General features: G+C 43.7%; 1 long non-coding RNA gene across 1 annotated transcript; it reads left to right on the forward strand.

Moving 5' to 3' along the window:
* Positions 1 to 253: 253 nt before the first annotated feature.
* LOC139083523 (uncharacterized) lies at positions 254 to 15,175 on the forward strand. The gene is made up of 3 exons (XR_011540325.1): positions 254 to 468; positions 4,040 to 4,095; positions 14,229 to 15,175. It is a non-coding gene; the product is annotated as an uncharacterized lncRNA (long non-coding RNA).
* Positions 15,176 to 15,898: the final 723 nt, after the last annotated feature.

Here is a 15,898-nt window from a genome sequence, read left to right on the forward strand (position 1 = left end):
TCCTTCTTCCCCTTATTGCCAATGGCTCCTGGCTCCCCTGTGGTCCCCAGCATTCTCCTCCTAGAGCTCTGTCATCTCCCATGGGAGGCCCTGTTGCCTTGTCACAGGGCTGATGTTGCTCTACTCAGTTATCCAAACATGCCTTAGTTTACTGGGTCTCAGTCTCTGACAACAGAGATCCGGCACTCCTTTCTAGTTAACACCCAAGCCTCCTGTCACTCTCAAGGATCGTCACCTCATGCAGTCACCTGGCCCCTCTTGGCCCCCTCTGCCATCTTGGTGTGGATAGTTCAGCCCAGGGGCACATGGCTAACTAACCATGAGGAACTTAATGTTCCAGGACACACTGCCTGGATCCTTTCCCCTCCTCTGCACACAACAGGTGTGCCCACCATCCTTAAAGAGAGTGCCTCTGAGCAGGGTCCAGGCTGTCTGACAACTTTCCAGCAGTGGAGAGGGAAGCCCAGGGTATGTCATCCCCAGGACTGTCTGTTACAGGGTCACTTGCATCACATAGAAGGATAAGGAAGGAGAACAACTCTGATCAAGCAAAGCTAGGAAAAGTAACACAAAAACTGGTGAATAAAGTTCCCAGAACTAAAACATAGTTATTATTGTCAGAAGCAATTTTTAAGAGGCTCGATATTCAGTATGATGGGGACAAATTCAAATAATGGAATGTAAGAGAAAGGAGTTTATTTGGAACATGAGCTGCCTACTGAGAATCTTAGCAGGGTGGGGAAGAGGGTGGGGACTCCTGTGACTGAGATGTCTGTCTCACGGGGAGACTGGCAGGAGCCCACCAATTTCTAGAGGAAGAAGATAGGGGGCCTAGAAGAGCCTGGGTTGAAACATACACCCAGGGAGGAAGCTTTGTCTGGAGACTTGGGAGAGAAGAGTCCTGCCTTTCAAAGGAATGCTATCCCAACCACAAGACACCTGTCTACCCCTGCTGAGATTGCAATTATTGACTTGACTGCACTGTTGGACTCTTCAGACCATGAACACATAGGCTTCTGAATACTTACTGGAAAATAAGGCCTGCACTCAGAACCTGTGGTTCAGGGGTTTCTAGAGTTCACCTGGACTCTGTGTCCTTTTGTGCCCACACACTCCAAATGCAAGGCTTTGCACAGGAAACACTTGTTAATGCAGCTTGAACTGAATGAAAGTGCAGAGTGGAGAGAAGCCAAGAACATTGGCTTCTTATCTCCAGTAAGGGAATGAATCTTCAGTAAGGGAATGAATCAGACCATGCCGATTTAACAAAGCAGTGAGTATCTAGCCTGGAAGGTTTACAGGAACAGTGAATGATTTGGAGAAAGATGGTGTGAAATACAGATTTGTCAGAGCCAAACAAGAGCAGCAATCAGAACAGTTATGGACAGAGATATTCCGAGGCTTAGACTGGAGGTTCCCTGCTGTTTACAAAGCCAAATGTAAATCTTAATTTAGATTTGAATAAATACATATTTGGAAAACACAAGGAACAGAGTTGGAATATAGCTTAATATAGAAAGACGTGAACTTGGAGGCATCTGAATAGTATCAACATTAGTTGGTTCTTGCTGGCTTTGAAAGCCTTGCTGTTATGCTCAAACAACCAAGAGCAGCAATAGAGTACACACACACGCACACACACACACACTTACACCAGTCAGGTTTACACACTCGTGCTCTCTAACCTAGGTCTGGGCAGCACACTTTACCAGCATGTTTGCAAGGACACAGCATTCATGTACAGTCAGTCAGTCCAAGAGCCAGCCAGAAACATTTATGAAGCACCTACTGTGTTCCAGGCATAGTACCAAGGGCTGAGGATATAGTGTTGCATGGCTGTACATTATTTCTCTCTGTGGTCCAACAGAATTACAGGGAAGACAGGCATTACAGAAGTGACGACAGATAATTGAATGTTAGTTAGAAGCACGGGAAAGACAAGCACTAGGCATTTGCGAGAGGCTTACAGAGGGTGAGAAGGTTTCCCTGAAGAGGGACAATGCCAGCAGCAAGTGTTGAGATGAGAGGAAGCCTCAGATAGAGAGCAGACAGAGCAGGGGGCTGGAGGGAGAGCTGGCTGGGGTGGTGATCAAGGGGGTTCCTGCAGCTAGAAGGCTGGAGATAGTGGCTGGACACAGTCCTAAATTCCCCTGAACTTTGATTTTGTGGGATTCCCTCCCCCAATGCGCCATCACAGGCCAGCTTCCTTCTACAAACAGAAGCATCCTCCAGCCATGTTGAGAGACTGGAAGTTGTGAAAGCTGGCCATGGAATACTTACTGGCATGAAAGACTGGTCACTGCAGTTGGGAAAACCAGAGCCACCTACATTGTGTCCTATTTCCTACACCACATGATCAAAGAGAATGATCAAAGCCTGCTTAAAAAATGTACCTGTTATGCAAATAAATCTGCCCTCATTCATGGCCCCAACCAAGAATAATGTACAAGGCAATTTAAGTTTCTGGCCTCAAGCGATTTTGCCTAGTTAGAGGAGATGAGATATGTAGGTATGTCTAGAAATATCCTTCCTGCCTATCGTTGGAAATTGTCTTATTGTTTGCTCCTTACTCCAAAATGGAAAAGGAAGCCATGGGAGGAGCTGAGCTCAGGCTCATGCCCTTCAGTAGCACAACCTTGCCCTCACTCCAGGAGTCCAGGCCTGCCCAGGGCTCGCTTTTACCCCTTCTTGTTTTCTTTCCTTTCCTTTATCACTAGGAAAGTACTGCATACTCAGTAAAGGCATTTGGTAAATAGAGAAAAAGTAAAAAAGAATCATCTGGTCTATTTCTTTTCGGTTTTAATGTTTTAAAAAAAGATTAAAATAGAGAGAAAGATACTATTGGTACAGTTTTATTTCTTAATTTGATTACTTCACATTCCATCACATTTTTCCATTCTAGTTTCACACCTTAACATGAATGGTTGAATGACATTCCAGTGATGGAATTGCAATTATGATCACTTGTATTTTATACCTTACCCTTTAGAGTCGTCACTATCTGTAGAGTAAGAAAGGTTTTCAGTCACTTTCTTGCATATTATAGGAGGACCCCAGATTCACTTAGTATCTTTACACAATGACTTGGAGAGCAGGTATAGGATCACCTCAACTAATGATGACACTTCACAAAGTACCCCCTTTGAAACCCCATCAGTGCTCCTGCAGTTCTTCTGCTTTCTTCATAGTTAGAGTTTACCTATAACACTGGCTACAAAAAACATCTCCCTCTAAAGTGATACTGAGGTGATTGCATTTCTAGAATTGAAGCTCTTTCTAAAACAAAATCTACCTCATAATAAACCTATGAACTCTGAAAGAATTTGAATACATCAAGGCAGAGGTAGATTTTTAATATGTGCATAGACAACTGCTGAGAAGGAAAGATGAAAAGGGGGCTGCTGTGCCTAATGCTCATGGGCAGCTATGCCATTTCATGTGCATCTTAATGTACCTCCTTCCTTGGCAAAATGGGAAGGACCATTGCTTTAGGATGGCTGTAATTAGAATCCCAGAGGAAGACAGCAGTTATTTACATGCCAGCACAAGTTTTTCTTAAAGGAAATGCATTTAGAAACTGAGCAATATCAAAGCATCTTTTTTCTTGCTAGCAGCACAATCTGCCACCAGGAATGCTTTAAATGCTCTCTTCACAAACACAACCTTCTTGAATTATTAGGTAATTAATCCTGCATAATGCCTTAAATTCCACATGGGTGGCTGCCTGAAAACCCTCCAGTGATTGCTGCATTTGGTATTGCAAGTCAATTCCTACTTATTTGGAGAGTGAGAAAAATAAGACACTGATATTTTTGCCTGTTTTTAATGTTGACATGAGCCACCAAGCAAGTTGCCCACAGTCGTAGACACCCTCCCCCCTCCCCTGACACCTAGCCCACTTTGCACCCTCATCTGAACTAATGATAATATTATATGGAAGTTATTTAATCACACAGCACAAACACTTCATGGACACTCTCGTCATCCTTTAACAGCTCCTTAAAACTGAAATGAATGCTTTGATGTGTTCTATTTCCAGCTTTTACATGGATCCTGAGGATAAACAGATCGATAAGCATCCTTGCTCCTGAATGGGTGAGATTTGGGGTTAGTCCTGCATTGCCATAAGACGCAGAGCTCCGACCTCCCTTAGTCCCTCCTCCCAGTCCAATTACTCTCATCCTTCCCTCCCCAGGATTGTGGCTCAGTCGGGTTGCCTGTGATATTTCCAGGTTGTCTAACTTTTCACTATTAAAAGAACTCCGTCCTTTGAAAACCCTCAGACTTTTTCTTTTTTTCTAAATTTTACCATTATTGTTTTATGTTTATTCCTATTTACTTTTATATTCTGACTCCTCACCAGACTGTAAGGTCCATGAGCTTAGGAACCATGTCTGTTTTGTTTTACAATATGATCAGCCTATAATAAGTGTTAAATAAATGTGTACTTAGTAAATGAATAAGTGAACGGAGACAAGTGCACTGTGGTGCATTAGCTAACACCTCCATCCCTCACATAAATACCATCTCTTTCCCCCAGACTGTTCTGTGAACATCCTCATACCTGTCTATCTTTAGTTAACTCCCTCGATCCATCTCCCTCTCTTCTCATTTTCTGGCTAGTGACTGGCTGTAATCAACCAGGAGAGTGCATGAAAGGTGAACGCCAAGTGAGTGGGCCGCTCAGTGTGATCTCTCACACACAGGGGGCACCCTATGGACATCAGTTCCTGAGATAACCATAACCTTTTGAGTCTTGGACATCATCAGGGCTTCTTCATAACGGAGATCAGCTCCACAGTTTCCTCATCACCTGGCTTACATCCTTTCCCCTTCAACAATTCTGCCTTCTAGCTTCCACTCACTGGGCTCAGCCCCACCTTCCTTCCTTTGACCACCACACCTTTAAGCATTTGCACCTACCTCCATGACTTGGGGAGTTGTACTAGTTTTCTATTGCCGATAACAAATTGCCACAAATTTAGCAGCACAAAATAATGCAAATTTTTGTCTCCTAGTTGTGCAGGTCAGAAGTCTGGGCAGGCACGGCTGAGTCCTCTGCTTAAGATCTCACAAGGCCAAAGAAAGATATTGGCTCTACTGGGTTCTTATCTGGAGGCACTGGGGATGAATCCTATTTCCAGCTCATTCAAGTGGTTGGAAGACTTCCTTTCCTTGCGATTATAGGACTGAGGTCCCTGTTTCCTTGTCAGCTTTCAGCTGAGGCCTCTCTCAGACTTTTAAGGCTGCCCTCATTCTTCCTCTTGTGGCTCCCTCCATCTTTAAACCTGCAACGGCACGTTGAGTCCTTCTCATACTTCAAAGCTAACTTCTTTTATCACCAGCTGAAGAAAATTCTGCTTTTAAAGGGTGTATTTGACTAGATTAGACCCACCCACATAATCTCCCTTTTTGCAATATAATATATGATAATCTCAGGAGTATCACCAGGGAGCAAAGTTCCTGGGAGCCATCTTACAGTTCTTCTGACAACAGGAGGGAACGACATGTTTGGAGCAGAGATTTATTACGGGATACTCCGTGTCCAAAGTCTAGCCTTGGCAAATAGGATTTTTGTCCCCCACACCCAAAAAATCCTGTCATATAGGATTTAATGAAATGAAATTAAATGAATTTTAATTAATGGAATGGAATTAGTGAAAATAATGTTTTACAACATCATTGATCTATCTTTCTTTCTCTGTTTTTCAGACTTTTTCCCTCCTATTTCTAACTCCCTTAACTCTCTCTAATTATCTTTGTTATCCTTACTCACTTCCCTTGATTATGTCTTTTCCTATAGCTTTATTTTTTTCTCGTGATTTTCAAAACAAGCAAAGTTGCTCCCAGGTGTCATCAACTAAGACTTCTAATTAAGTGCCTGTAAGGCCACAAGCCCAGTTGGGCTAGGGTGGCAGGATATCCTGCCGAGAGACCGAAGAAATGACCTGGAGACTGTGAATGAGACATCTAGGTTTATTGGGCCCTACTTATGGGAGAGTGTCCAGTGGCGGCCCGCTGGACGGAAGTGTGCACCTGCAACCACCCCCCAAGAGAAGCTTGCTTAAGTAGGCAGAGGAACAAAGGCTGCATGCTTGCCAAAGGGCTGTCCTTGGTACGACCAGGGTTCCCAGGAACAGTGGCTCACATGGAGGGGCTCTGTGTCCCTGTAAGATGCGATGCTCTTCTCTTGAAATAAGGGGGTGCCAGGCTGGCCAGGCCGGGATTGTTACAAATCCTGGTATCTGGGCTGCCTGCCCAGAAGGGAGCCAGAAGGACACATGGTTGCAATGGGCCTGGGGGCTTTTGCTGAACAAGCAAAGCCCAGGCCCTATACTCCACCCACCATGTGTCCTAATGGCCCTCACAATCTTATCACGTCATTCTTCGACGGAGTCCCTTGAGCCAGACACAAGGAGGAGCATTGTAACTAGATACCACAACAGCAATAGAGAGCGCAACATGAGAATAAAACAAACAATAAAAAGGCAATGATACCAAAGAAAACATGTCGCCAGGTGGAGGGGAAGGATTGTATCCAAGTAGATATGGATCGGTGGATAGGTTGTCAATGGCCTGTATGTGAGCATGTAAGGAGGCCATTGCAGAGGAAACATTGTGAGCATAATCAGGGATATACACACAGCATTCTACTTTGGTTAGGGCACAGGTCCCTCGTTGGGCTGCAGTAAGCCTGTCCAAGGCCATTCTATTTTGTAACACTACTTGTCTCATCTGGGTGGTTTCTTCATTTAGTAGAGTTATTGCATGTCCGGTATTATTGAAGGCTGTTGCCATATGTTGAGCTAAGGCAGACACTTGCCATTCTACAACCATAATTGCAGCCTGTGGAGAAAAGATGGCGAGGGGGTAAAACCATCCAGCAGTATGTCATGCACGGACTGCCTCCCAATTAGAAGGAAGCCTTTGAAGAGAAGACAGGATGCATGCAGGAATGTAGGGGGGCCCCCGTGTGCATCTGCCAGTCCAATTATAGGGCAGTCGTGGGCTCCACAAGCCCACAACCACCCCTGAGGAGAGGCATAGGCCTCTTTCATGGTGTTGTTTTGTTTTCCCAGCCACATATCAGTGGTAATGATAACCGTTTGGTTACACATTGCTTTAGGTATCCACCCCATATTTTTTGCAATACTTTCATTTGATGGTGCAGAGTTATTATGACGTTCAATGCACCAGGGAAGAAAACCCTTCAATTCTATTTGTACAGCAGTCAACCATCCTACCCCATCAAAAAGAGAGTACCCCACTCTCAGAGTTACATTAGCCTGCTCACGCACAAGCTGAAAGATATACTTTCGCATGGCAGCATAAGAGGTAAAGACAGGCTACTTGATGGGAGTGGGTAGGAATGGGAAAGTGGGGGACACTTTTCCACTCTCACAGGGCTCTTCAGTCAGAGGCATTGGCAGCTTGGAGACGTCATGGTAAGCCCATGGTTGAAGGGAGAGGCAGTTCGCCTTCCTAGCAATTGGAGCGATTTTGTACATCAGTAATGGGGTGTGCCCAGGCAGCAAAAAGGTTAGCAGATGTTGTCCTAAGGACGAAAAGTAAGATGTTTAGAGGGGACCAGAAACGGGAGGTCATGACCATCCAGCAAGACTCATGCAGTTCCAGTGCCTTGAGTCAGCATGGTACCAGCTTGTGGTTTCAAGCCAGGCCAGCAATAGCATATTGTCCAGTTGGTGTGAGCACCAGAGGGGCAGTACTGTAGGATAAGGGAGGAACAACAACACACCAGAGGGAAACGATAAAGGTACCTTAAGGAATTGGAGGCCCTGCATTAGTAAGTTTGGAAGTTTTGGCGTGGCCCCCCTCCCCTGATGATAAAAGGCGTCACTGTGACAGCCTGCTCCAAACCTCTTCCCCAAGGAGCTAAGAGAACACACCAGCGGGGCCCCACCTGCCAGTCCCAGGGGCAAGTGACCACGTGGGTTCCAGTAGGGAGCTCTTGTGACAGAGGCAAATGCAAGTTGTTCTGAGTGCACAGCTGTGGTTACAATTTCTCTCTTTGATTAGCTCTTGTCTGTAGACAGACTGTCGGATCAGGTCCTTCTGTCAACATCCAATAGGCACTGGGTTGAGTGCGTCTCTCATGTTAATTTAGTTGGCATATTACCATTGTCAGGTGTGTTGTCCAATGGGCCAGAGTCCTGTCATCTGTCTTTAGTTGTTGTTTCAGCAGGCTGTTCATTAGTTCCACCACTCCTGTGGCCATGGGATTGTATGGCAGGTGAAAATGCCAATGTATGTCCGTTTGATCAGCCCACATCTGTACCTGGTGGCCAGTAATATGCATACCTTGGTCACTGTCAATGTCCTTGGGAACACCGTATGCAGCACAGAGGTGTTCCAGGCCTCTTGTGGTGGTCTTCTGTGTGGCCCTCTTGCTAGAATATGCCTGTGGCAGTCTTGCATGTGTGTCCACATAAGTAAGAGCATATTGACAGCCATCAGAGAGAGGCAAGGGGCTGAGGTAGTCCACTTGCCAGCATTGGGCAGCCTGGTGGCCTCTGGCTATTTGGGCCTGTGTCCCAGGGAATGGCCCAGAGGGTTCTTTGTCCTTTATGTCCAGTCTTCTTGTGTAGCCATTCTGCCACTCTCTCGGCTGGTGCTTCTTCCAGGAGGCGAATTCGAGCTAACTCATCTGCCTGCTGGTTTCCTGGCGGTGTTGCTGCCTGATGTGCAGACGCATGGTATACTGTTATTGTCATTCCCCGGACCCATTGCTACATATCATCCCAGAGTTCTGCCCCCCACAAAGGGCAACCATTAATAGTCCACTCTTGTCGTGCCCATTAGGCCATCCACATGGTGAGCTCTTTATAGACTGCCCAACTGTCCGTACATAGACATATTAGATGGGGCTCTCGAGTCAACACCATCCAGGCAGCCCGCAATTTGGCCCATTGACTGCTATACCCAGAGCCAGAGTCCAACCACATGCTGTCAGTTGAAGGTTGCATGGCCACTGCTGTCTACCGGGGGAGGTTTCCTCTTGCAGAGCCATTCCTATATCAGGCCTCCACCCGGATTGGTCCTTCTCCCCCTCATATGTTTGGCAAGGTTTTAGGCACAGGTACCTCATCTAACAGGGTTGGTTCTTCTGTGGTATATGTTACTGGTCCTAGGATGGCATGCAATTCTGCAGTTAGGGGACTGCTGGTGAAGGTCCCTCATTGTTCTAAATATGTATGCCATTTTGCTAGTGTCTGTGTTTGGGCTGTTCCAGTGGGGCTTTTGGAAAGCATCCCGTAGCTACCTCGTAATGGACAAATAAGTCCAGACCGTGACTGGCAGAGAGCGGGTCATGGGCTCCACTGGCTGAAGGGCCAGGTAAGCAGCACACAATTGTTGTTCCAGGGCACTGTACCGGTTTTCAGCTCCTTTCCACAATTGAGACTAGAAGCCAAGGGGCACTCGGTTTATTGCCTTGTCTCTGCCAGAGACCCATTCGAACCCCTCTGGGTAACTGGAAACAACCAATTCCCATGGTTGTCTTTGTGTTAAAACACCCAAGGACTGAATTTGTTTTACGGCTATTTTGGCTTAGGTGAAGGCCTCCTGCTTGGTGGTCCCCCAGTCCCAGATAATACCCTTTGGCACCAACTTTTAAAGAGGCCAGGCAGCCTCTATCTTATTTATAACGGTAGCAGGAAGCGCTTTTGTCTTACCCAACCAGATACCACCCAAATACTTGACAGACAACCCAGACCCTTGCACTTTGCTGTCCTTTACTACCCATCCTCGTTGGCATGGGTGGGTGATGAGGGAGCAGGAGGCTTCTTGAAGGTCTGGAAAAGACTCCGAGTTTAACATGATATTATCAATATAATGAAACAAAGTAACATCGGGGGTTTTGTCCATGGATGGTGTAATAGCAGCATTGCCATAGGGTGGGGTGGGAAGTGATAGAAGTCATTTTGTTCATTTCCACCCCCCACAGCAAAATGCTTCTTGCTCCTGCAGACCAATACATTATTTCCATGCACGGCTTTTAGTTCCCAATACCTGAGCCACCTGCATGGCGCTGCAGGGATGGGTCAAGGTCCTCTGGCCCTCCCCCTAGTTGAGGGGGCTAGGCTGTTCCCAGGCTGTCACCGGAGGCGCTGTTAAAGCTGCAAGAACAGCATTTGGTTGTTTATCACTTTTTTTCCCCCAAAGGGGTGCTTGTTGCTTCCCTGGCCTACAGCAGTCAGTGGCTGGGCAGACTGCTTTCTTTGAGCCTTGCTCGTCCTCAGTCATGCCACTGGAGAGAAGGGAGGGGCGGGGACTTGCTGCTGCCTTTTGTTTGTGCTGGTGCAGGGTGGCTGGACCAGGTATCCACTGTGTTCTCCCTGCCCTCACAGGCTCTTTCTGTCCTGGCAGGACGCACTCCTGGCCCGTCCTTGCTCCTGTGCAGGCACTGGAGCCAGTAGCTGTTTCTGTGACTGCCTTACTTTTCATATTGAAACATTTATTTTTATGTCAGCCAACTTGACCATACACAAAACTCCTCATGGTTTTACTTTCACAAACCTTCTGTCACTTACTTTTTACTTTTAGAATTTATCCCATGTCTTCTTTTGTTCTTTCCCTTCCTAGTACTTTAGGACAAATTTATCTTTTTTAACAAGACAAAGAAAAATATCTCTATTCTTTATACCTTCTTTATTGGAAACATACATTTTACTTTCCTCCTATAGAGACTTTCTAGAAATAGGTGTTTTCTCATAGAAAATTCCTCAGCATGTACAAAACTTGTTTATCAATAACCCCAAGCATCTTTTAGTTTCTTTGAGAGAAGTAAACAAAGGCAAACAAATCTGTTTAGTAAACAATATCTAATATTTTATCTTGTTTGGAAAATAACCTAGATATTCACTGAATTTTTACCATTTAACTTACTTTAGCAAAACTCTAAAGTTTCAAGTTACCGAAAAGATTTGGAAGCTGTCTCTCAAGGGTTTACACCATAAAACATAACTATTGTTAAAAATTCCCCTGCCCTCAAATTGTCTTCCTTTTCAGGTCTATTTACTTCACTCGTTCCCTGGCTCCACCAGCTCTGTGGCAGTATAACCCCACCTAGGGGAATGCGCATGCGGAACAGGCAGAGGCAGATGGTGGGACCTGCCCCTGCCAGTCAGGGCTGGTCAGAGCTCTGTCCTCTTCTCAGACTCCCCTGGGTGTGTGGACAGAGCCCTGGTAGTTTTGACACAAACCAGCGTGCTTCCCTTTCTAATTTTAACTCCTCTTGCAGCTGGCTCACCTTCTCTCTAGCTTCCGTTTCGGTCTCTGTTGCTAAGTGCACAGCGGCAAGGAGGGGCCACCCCTCCGCAGCAGCTACCCCCTGGGCTTCTACTTTCCATTTTCCCACATCAGCCATGCCCAGGACTTCCCCTAGGCCCTTTGGCATTTTTGGGGCATCCCCTTACTCACGCAGTGGGCCCCATCCATAAGGGATGGTGATGACTGGCCCCCACAGGGAGGACACCAGCCAACTCAGGATTTCCCCATGGAGCTCCCTTCTCCATCACTCATTGTCTTGGCGCTCACGGGGGCTTTCCTTGGCCTCCTGGCTGGCTCACCGTGTATAAGGCCGCAAGCCCAGCTGGGCTAGGGTGGCAGGATATCCTGCCGAGAGAGCGAAGAAATGACCTGGAGACTGTGAAGGAGACATATAGGTTTATTGGGTCCTACTTACAGGAGAGTGTCCAGTGGTGGCCAGCTGGACAGAAGTGTGCACCTGCAATTGCCCCCCAAGAGAAGCTTGCTTAAGTGGGCAGAGGAACAAAGGCCGCACGCTTGCCAAGGCTGTCCTTGGTACGACCAGCATTCCCAGGAACAGTGGCTCACATGGAGAGGCTCTGTGTCCCTGTAAGACGGGATGTACTTCTCGTGGGATAAGGGAGGATCCAGGCTGGCCAGGCCCAAATCCTTACAAACGCTGGTATCTGGGCTGCCTGCCCAGAAGGAAGCCAGAAGGACACATGGTTGCAATGGGCCTAGGGGCTTTTGCTCAGCAAGCAAGTCCCAGTGCCCTTTGAGGAATTAATATGATCGTCTATAGAGAGTGTCATGGTTGCTTATTTTCCTAGTCCCCATGTTGGCAGTAGATCATGACAAGAAAAGGCATCAAACAATAAGGGATGATATTGTATTAGGCAGGGACAAGGCAAAGTGGCTGCAAGAGAATCAATAATAGTTTAGTACCATAAGTACAAAGATGTTCATTTTTTTCTCACATAAAACACCAGGAAATATATAAAAACTCTTGGCTCTATGTGGGCATTCAAGGAGTAAGGTTCCTTCTCTCTTGTTTTCATGCCACCTAGAACTTTATCCTTTTTTGTTTGGTTGAAGCAGGATTTCAGATGTCCCTATGTTCCATCTCTTGGGAAGGGGACACAACATGCAGGAGAATGCTACAGAGTTTTAAGACTGGTCTGTGATGTGTACATGATCACTACCACTTCCATTCCACTAGCAAGAACTTAACCTTTAGCTTAAGCTGTGGCTTCAGAGGCATTGGCTGGGGGATATGCCCCCTAGCTGGGTGACCAAACACTCAGCTACAATCATATTATGAGAGAAAGCATGGATGGATTCTGATGCACAGCCTGGAGTCTGTGTCACATGTGAGTATTTTTTATGCCATATTTATTGAGATAGAAATCATATATGACATAATTCACCTGTTTAAACTCTACAATTCAATGTCTTTTAGTATGTTTAGAGTTGTGCAACCATCATCACAATCAATTTTAGAATATATTCATCATATCAGAAAGAAACATCATGTTCAGCAGTAGTCAGGCACTACAACCTCCCTACTGCCAGCCCCTGGCAACCACTAATCTATGTTCTGTCTCTATATATTTGCCTAATTTGGCCATTTCATATAAATGGAATCATACAATATGTGGTCTTTTGTGAATGGCATATTTGACTTAGCATAATGTTTTCAAGGTTCATCCATGTGGTAATTTATTCCTCTTTATTACTGAAAAATATTCCGTTGTATAGATATACCACATTTTAAAAAAAACTTTCATCAGTTGATGGACATTTGCATTGTTTTCACCTCTTTGGCTATTATAAATGATGCTTCTATAAACATTCATGTACAAAATGTTGTACAGACATGTTTTCATTTCTCTTATTTATATACTATATTGGCTTGAATACTTTCTCTCAAAATTTATACCCTTCCAGAATCTCAGAATGTGATCTTATTTGGAAATAAGCTCTTTGCAGAAGTAATTAGTTCTACTTAGTAATTAGATGAGGTCATAATGGATTAGGGTGGATCTTAAATCCAATGATTGGTGTCCTTTAATAAGGCTATGTGAAGACATAGATACTGAGACACAGAAGATGTAGACACAGGAGAGGAGAATGCTATGTGAAGATGGAGGCAGAGAATGGAGCAATGCAGCTACAAATCAAAGAATCCCAAAGATTTCTGGCAACCACTAGAAGCTGGAAGAGAGGCATGGAATAGATCCTTCTTCAGAAGCTTCAGAAGGAACCAACCCTACTGACACCTTGATTTCAGACTTTTAGTGTCCAGAACTGTAAGATAACAAATTTCTGTTGGTTTAATCCACCCAGTTTTTGGTCCTTTGCTACAGAAGCCCTAGGAAACTAAACTAGGAGTGGAATTGTTGGGTCACATGATAACTAGTTTAACATTTTGAAGTTGCTTGCCATTAGCCTGAAGCATTTTCTTCAGCATTTCTTGTAGGGTGGGTCTGTTAGCAACAACTTAACTAATTATCTGTTTTTATTTATCTAGAAATTTCTTATTTTGTCAAGACTGTTTTGCTGGATACAAGATTTTCAGCTGACGGCTCTTTTTTTTTCCCACTTTGAATATGTCATCCTACTGCCTTCTGGCTTCCATTGTTTCTGATGAGAAATCAGCTGTTAATCTTATTGGGGTTCCTTTGTATGTGATGAGTCATTTTTTTCTCTTGCTGCTTTCAAGATTTTCTCTTTGTCTTTGGCTTCCAGATTTTTACTCTGTGTGTGGATCTCTTGGAGGTTATGCTACTTGGAGTTCTTCAAACTTCTTGGATGAGTAGATTAATGTTTTTTATATGAAATTTGGGAAGTTTTCATCTATTATATCTTCAAATATTTTTATCTACTCCTTTCTCTCTCTCCTTCATTTACTCCATTACACTTATGTTGGTGTGCTTAATAGTGTCCCACATTTCTCTTAGGCACTTCTACAAGACAAAGGAAACCATGAACAAAACTAAAAGACAACCCACCAACTTGGAGAAAATATTTGCAAATCACATATCTGACGAGGATTAATTTCCAAAATATATAAAGGACTCATACAACTCAACAAAAACCAAATGAACAATCTGATTAAAAAAATGGGCAGAAGATACAAACAGATATTTTTCCAAAGAAGATATACATAAGGCCAGCAGGCACATGAAAAGATGTTCAACATCACCAATTATTACGGAAATGAAAATCAAAATTGCAATGAGATATCACCTTATATCTGTCAGAATGGCTATAATTAACAAGACAAGAAATAACGAATTTGGAGAGAATGTGGAGAAAAGGGTCCCCTCACTGCTAATGGGAATGCAACCTGGTGCTGCCACTATGGAAAACAGTATGGAGATTCTTTAAAAAATTAATATTAGAAATACATGATGCAGCTATCCCACTAGTGGGTATTTGTCCAAAGAACATAAAATGAACAATTCAAAGAGATTTATGCATCCTTATGTTCATTGCATAATTATTCACAATTGCCAAGATGTGGAAGCAACACTGGTGCCCATCAACAGACAAATGGATAAAGAAGTAGTGGTATCTATACACAGTAGAATACTACTAAGCCATAAAAAGACAAAATTGTGCTATTTGCAACAACTTGAATGGACTTTGAGAGTATTATGCTAAGCAAAATAAGCCAGACAGAGAAAGACAAACACTGTATGATTTCACTTATATGTGGAAGATAAACACAGGGATAAGGAGTTACGAGAGGGGAATGGGGTGGGGGGAGGGTGAAAGGAGTAAAGGGACACATATGTATGGTGATGGATAAAAACTAGACTATTGGTTGTGAACACAATGCAGTCTATACAGAAATTGATATATAGTAATGTACACCTGAAATTTATAGAATGTTATAAGCCAATATGACCTCAATAAAATAATTAAAAAAAAATTTTATTCTCAGTCTTCTTGATTTCAACCATTCTAGTGGGTATGAAATAATACTTCATATGGTTTTAATTTTCATTACTCTGATGACTGAAGATACTGAACCCCTTTTCATGCATTTCTGGGCATTTGTATATCTTCTTTTGTGCACTTTCTGATCAAGTCTTTTGTCTGTATTTATAAAGTGGGTAGTTTGATTTTTATTGTTGATACGCAAAAATATGTATATATGTGTACACATGTACACACTAGTTCTTTGTCAGATGTATGTATTGAAAATATTTTCTCCCAATATATGGCTTGTCTTCTAATTTTTTTACTGGTGTCTTTGGATGAATAGAAAATTTTAATTGTGATGATGTTCAATTTATTACTTATTTAAATGGTCAGTGCACTTTGTGCTCTGAGTTAGAAATCTTCCCCAACATTATATATATACTCTGTTTCCTTAAGATTTTATAGTTTTATCTTTTATTTAGGTCTATAACCCACCTTAAATCATTTTTTATGTGAATATCCAAATGTTCTAGCACCATTTGTAGAAAATAATCTCCTTCCCTCATTGGTAACTTTTTTGCATATCACTTGACCTTATGTGTGTGGACCTATTTACGGGCTCTCCATTTCATTTCATTGAAATATGTGTCCATGCTTATGCTAATATTACTTGGATTTCTAATTCATTATGGCAAATTAT

The sequence above is a fragment of the Equus przewalskii genome, chromosome 1 (assembly GCF_037783145.1).
Source record: "Equus przewalskii isolate Varuska chromosome 1, EquPr2, whole genome shotgun sequence".
NCBI classification, from domain to species: Eukaryota; Metazoa; Chordata; class Mammalia; order Perissodactyla; family Equidae; genus Equus; species Equus przewalskii.